The sequence below is a fragment of the Chelonoidis abingdonii genome, chromosome 11, assembly GCF_003597395.2.
Source record: "Chelonoidis abingdonii isolate Lonesome George chromosome 11, CheloAbing_2.0, whole genome shotgun sequence".
Taxonomy (NCBI): domain Eukaryota; kingdom Metazoa; phylum Chordata; order Testudines; family Testudinidae; genus Chelonoidis; species Chelonoidis abingdonii.
In genome coordinates this window covers 3,679,410-3,685,409 of record NC_133779.1, presented here as the reverse complement: position 1 = coordinate 3,685,409, position 6,000 = coordinate 3,679,410, and the positions used below count along the sequence as shown (strand labels likewise).

The 6,000-nt window shown below is 59.1% G+C and overlaps 1 pseudogene; it reads right to left on the bottom strand.

Moving 5' to 3' along the window:
• Positions 1-619: 619 nt before the first annotated feature.
• LOC116822432 (calpain small subunit 1-like) overlaps positions 620-6,000 on the bottom strand; it is a 28,993-nt pseudogene continuing 23,612 nt past the window's right edge.

Here is a 6,000-nt window from a genome sequence, read left to right as displayed (position 1 = left end):
ACTGATAACGTGATGTTGTGTACGTGTGTGACATTAATAGTGGGGTGTTGTGTGGGTGTGACTAACAGTGGTGTGGGTGTGACATTAATAGTGGGGTGTGTTAATAGCGGGGTTTGTGTGTCTTACATTAATAGTGAAGTGGGTGTAGGTTCGGGTGACATTACCTGTGGGTGTATGTGTGTGTTACATTAATAGTGGGGTGTTGTGTGTGTGTGACATTGACAGTGTGATGGTTGTATGTGTGTTACATTAATAGTGGGGTGTTGTGTGCGTTCCATTAAGAAGTGGGTGGGTGTATGTGGGTGTGACAGTAACCATGGGGTGTTGTGTGGTTGTGACATTAGTAGTGGGGTGTGGGGGTGACATTTACAGCAGAGGGAAGGTGTGCACACATCCATCTCTGGGTTTGCCTGTGTCTAGATGTGTCTTTGCATGTCCGTGCGTGTCTCCGCACGCGGGTGTTTGTGCGACTGTGCGCCTGATTGTGTCTCTACTGGTGCACTTGCCTGCACACACGCCCGGCCACCATCACTGCATGGACTCAGAGCGGCTCAGCTGTGTTTCCTAGCCCCCACTCCGGCTGGCCCCCGAGGGAGATTCCCGGAAGGAGCTCTGTGGTCTAGCCGTGGCGGGTAGGCGGTGAGGAGCGGGTGGGCTCTGGGTTGTGGGAAGGTCTCTCTGAGTCACTCTGAGCAGAGGGTGATGCCAGCTGGGTTCCCTCAGCCAGGAACCAGAGACGTTCACCACTGCGGACGCGCTGGGCCTCCTGCCCGCCCTGCCGCCAGGGGAGCTTCTGCTGGCGCTGCCTGGGCCCCGCTGCCTGCAAGCACGTCCCCCACGTCTGGGGAAGGAGGCAGAAGGGATGAGTTCAGGCCTCCGGGATGTCAGACAGCACAGTCAGTAACCTCAGTCCTGACCCACACTTGTACGGAGCCCTGCCGGTGCCCCTCAGTCCTGGCCCGCAGCCCCCTGCTAGCCCAGTCCTGGGCTCCCCCCAATCTCAGCCCTGCCGGTGCCCCTCAATCCTGGCCCGCAGCCCCCTGCTAGCCCAGTCCTGGGCTCCTCCCAATCTCAGCCCTGCCGGTGCCGCTCAGTCCCGGCCCGCAGCCCCCTGCTAGCCCAGCTCTGGGCTCCCCACCACTTCAACCCTCCCAGTGCCCCTCAATCCCGACCCACAGCCCCCTGCTAGCCCAGTCCTGGGCTCCCCCAAATCTCAGCCCTGCTGGTGCCCGTCAATCCCAACCCGCAGCCCCCTGCTAGCCCAGCCCCGGACTCCCCCCAATCTCAGCCCTGCTGGTGCCCCTCAATCCCAACCTGCAGCCCCCTACTAGCCCAGCCCCGGACTCCTCCCAATCTCAGCCCGGCCAGTGCCCCTCAGTCCCGACCTGCAGCCCCCTGCTAGCCCAGCCCTGGGCTCCCCCCCACCAAACTCTGCCAGTGCCTCTCAATCCCGACCCACAGCCCGTTATTCCAGTCAGGGCACCCCAGAAATGCACTTACATACTAGGGGAGGATCTTTCCCTCTCCTCCAGGAAGGGCTAGATGGGACGCCGGACAGGTCCGACTGCTGGATCAGACACTAGAACCTACGGGTCCGACCCGCAGCTGGTGCAAATCAGCCCCACTCAGCTCAATGGAGCCATGCCAATTTACCCCAGGTGGGGATTTGGCCCCATTGATAGGATACCGATTTACACCGGCCAGATATCTGGCTCATCAGCTCTGTTGGAGCGACACCTATTTACACCAGCTGGGGATCTGGTCCCAACATCTCCATTGGAGTGATGCTGCTTTACCCGCAGTGGGGATTTGGCCCCATTGATGCCATTGGAGCAACACCAATTTACCCCAGGTGGGGATTTGGTCCCATCGACGCTATTGGAGTGACAATTTACCCCAGCTGGGGATCTGGCCTCAAAGACTCCATTGGCGCAAAGCTGATTTACCCCAAGTGGGGATTTAGCCCCTTTGGTAATTTCATGCCCTCCACAGTGTCTCAGTCCAGCTGTTGGGGGCAGCTCCGGGGCTGGGTGGGGGGAGCAGGGGGGGGATCAGAAGGGGTTAAAGGAGCCGGGAGGTCAAGGTCCTGCACTGGCTGGTTTGCAGGAGGAACCAGAAACATTTCCCAAGGGAGAGCAGGGCCCCTGCACCCAGTGGGGGGAGACGGGGAAATTGAAAGCCCCCCCTCAGCCGTGCTCATTTCCCCAGCTACACTGAACCCCAGGGGCTCGTGAATTTGAGGAGTAGGGGAGGGCTGGCTTGGGGCTGGCCTTTCGCAAGAGTTTGAGGCAGTTCTTGGGAGTCTGGCGGGGTTACCTGCCCTGCTGAGAAATGCCTGGGCTGTGTCCCCCTTCTGGAGAGGTCTAGTGGGGGGCAGCTGGGTACTGTTCCCAGCTCTTGAAGGACAGCAGGGTCTGGTGGTTAGGACAGGAGAGGTCTGGGAGCCAGGAACCCTGGGTTCTGCCCTTGGCTCTGGGATGAGGGTGGGATCTAGGGGTTTAGAGCAGGGGGTCTGGGAGTCAGGACTCCTGGGTTCTGTTCCCAGCTCTGGGAGTGAGGGGGGCTAGCTGGGGCATGCACCCACCCCTCCAACGTTCCCCAGAGTCTCAGCTTTTGTTTCTAGCAGATAGGAAGCCTCCAGTGGTTACAGTTGCCCCCCTCAAAAAAAAAAAAACTCTCAAAAACGTCACTTGAGTGCGGCTGAGGAAGTCACACGAGCCTGAGTCTGCAAAGAGCCTGAAACAATAGTGCAGAGAGGTGAACTGTTCCTTTCATGTCAGACTAGGTGGGTCCCGTGAGCTGATCTGGGCTGGCAGGGGGTGGGATGGGATGGAGTAGGGGAAATGCAAGTTCTGTAATGTCCATTTCCTGGGTAATTAATTAGTGGCCGCAGTGAAGCTGCAGCACACAGCCCTGTGCGGGTATCAGACTATGGTGCAGGGAGATTCACTTTCTGGCGAATCCAAGAGCTTCTCATCCATTCGTCACCTGTCCCCATGGCGTGTCCGGCGAGGCCATTCCCTCCACCCAGGGAATGTCCTGTAATATTTTGATGATGCCCGTGTGTGCCTCAGTTTCCCTCTGCCCTTTGCATTGCTCCCCTGTGGCTGCAAAAAAAAGGTTAAAAATTTGCTCCTGGCCCACAGCAGGAGACATGAGCCCTGTGTGTCCCACTGACTGTTCGGGGGTGGTGGTGCGTGAAAGGGGCCTTAAAGGACTGGTTGAACCTGAACCGTAGCAGCAGAGCGTTCGAAAAGAAGAGGCTGGAACAACTGACACCCAGCGCAAGGAACGCGTGAGCTCAGCAGCTCTCCCGTGGGACTGAGCCACGGACGGACCCCATGGTGGCTTGGCTGGTGGGGAAGGCCCCCATGGTCTGCCCCCTGCTGCATCCTACTGGCTGACAGACCCTGCTCGGTTTGGAACAGGTGGCCTGAGGTCACCGCAAATCCTCATGGGGGTGCCAGGGTCTGAGAAGAGCCTAAACATGTCAGAGCCGGGGGCATCTCTCCTGGTCTCGCCTGGCAGAGCTCACAGACCAATAATTGACACTTATAGAAAATTCATTAACTAAGCTTCAGAATGCCTGGGAGTCCTGCCACCACTCGCCTGCTCTACCCTACTCCCCTCCCAGAGTCCAGATAGAACCCAGGAGTCCTGACTCCTAGCTCCCATTCCCCTCCCAGGGCTGGGATAGAACCCAGGAGCCCTGATTTCCAGCCCCTCCCCACTCTAACCACTAGACACCACTCCCCTCCCAGTGCTGGGATAGAACCCAGGAATCGTGACTCCCAGCCCCCACTCCCCTCCCAGAGCCAGGATAGAACCCAGGAGTCCTGGCTGCCAGCTCCAGTCACTAGGAGATCAGACTGGCTCCTTTTGGCCTTAAAAACCTCTAGGGCAAATCCCCAGCTGAGGCCAATCAGCATTGGAGTGATCCAGAACCCAGGAGTCCTGACTGCCCCCTGCACCCACTAGACCCCACTCTCCTAGCTCATGTGGATAACTGCGGTCAGTGCCCCTCCCCAGCTCCCCTGGTGCATTGTGGGTCTGCCTGCTGCAGCCCGTTGTTGGGCCCTTGCCGGGAAAATGCTGACGCCAGCAGGCGGGCAGATGTGTTTCTGATGACCCGGCAGGCCGCCAGAAAAGCAGAAGCTGATGAATTGCACAACGCGAAGGAACGTAAACCCGGCGCTGAGCTCCGAGCTGCAGCCCTGCCAGGCCAGGCACGACGTCCCCAATCCTGCGGGCGGCGGCTGGAAACGCTTCGCCAGGTCTAGCGGCCTCTGGCTCAGCCCTCTGAACCCCGCAGCAGTGCCCGAGAGACCCCCAGGCTATTCCTGCCTCTGCTACAATGGCCTTTGGCTTCAGTCCCGTCCTCTGACTGAGTATTGCTGCTTGTGTAAAGGCAGAGGCTAGAGACCCCAGCAGAGAGCGATCAGGGCCCCGTTGTGCCAGGTGTTGCACCGACCCTGAACCGAGAGCAGGGCCCCGTTGTGCCAGGCGGTGCTCAGACCCCGTCCAAGATCAGGGCCCTGTCGTGCCAAGTGCTGCCCAGACCCCAACCGAAACCAGGCCCCAATTGTGTCAGGCGCTGTGCAGAGACAGTGATAGACAGAGGCACCAGCATTAAAAATCACACCCCAGGTTCTTTAAAAAGTCGGTTACACTCACCCCACCCTGAATTCCTATCTATCGAATATGCTGATGGGGTGGATACATAGAAGGGTGTGGGAAGGGACAGACAGGTGGACAGAGGAGTGTGTCTGGAGATTGAAGGATAGATGGGGGTGTGTATGGGGACAGAGGGTTGTGTAGGGGGATAGATGATGGGGGTGTGTGGGGACAGATAGGTGGATAGAGGGGTGTGTATGGGGATGAAGAGATCACCCAGCACTAAGATGCAGCCACTTCTGGGGTAGGACGCAGCAGCTGTTTATACATGAATTCCAACCCACGTACAAGGGGCACCCTGAGCCAGCAGCAAGCAGAGCCCAGTTTGCAATGGGCGCCCTAGGGGGGCAACCTGGCCCATCTCCCATCCCTGAGCCCTTTGCTGTCTAGGTTTGCAGCCCCCACCAGCTCTCCCTTGCCCTATGCTGGCATGGTGGTAGCCACACCCCCTCCCCGATGCCACAGCTCTCCCCGACCTGGCCTTTCCCCGGCCAATGCCCCCTGCCAACTGAGACCGGGCCAAGCTGGTTTCGCCATCTCGTCCGAGAAGCGCCACCCACTTTCCCGGACAGCATTGCTGCTGGAGCCTGGCAAGTCAATCAGGAAGTGTCGAAAGCCACTGGCAGGATCCACCCACACGTGGGTGATTCCACAGGGCTTCCTGGTTCATGCCAGGCCCTGGTTGTCCCCCTAGACCCTCCTCTCCCCGGATGTGACTGAAGGTAGTTGTGGAACAAGGATGTCGGTCACCGAGCCTGCTCGGGAGCTCCCCCTGCACTCCCCCCGCCTTATTGCTTCATGAGTCATAGCCCCTGTGAGCTGGGCATCGCTATGCCCATTATAAAGCCTAAGGCAACTTTGCAGCCCGCTGTCAGGCCGGTCGGCATCACCTCCCCTGTTTTACAGATGGGGAGAAACTAAGGCCTGGAGCAGGGGAAGCGCCCACCTGAGGTCACAGAGCCGATCGGTGACAGAGATAGGAACATCCCTGGTCTCCAATCCCACGTTCCCACCACTAGACCCCACTCCCCTCCCACAGCTGGGGCTAGAACCCAGGAGTCCTGGCTCCCCTGCTCTAACCACTAGACCCCACTCTCCTCCCACAGGGCTAGAACCCAGGAGTCCTGGTGCCCAGCTCCCCTGCTCTAACCACTAGACCCCACTCTCCTCCCAGGGCTGGGGAGAGAACCCAGGAGTCCAGACACCCAGTCTCCCATCCTAAACACTCCCCTCACAGTGAGAACCCAGGAGTCCTGCCAGGTGTACAGAAACCATCTGGGGGAGGGGAGAAACGGCACAGGCAGGGGCGTGCAGCAGGCTCAGCCA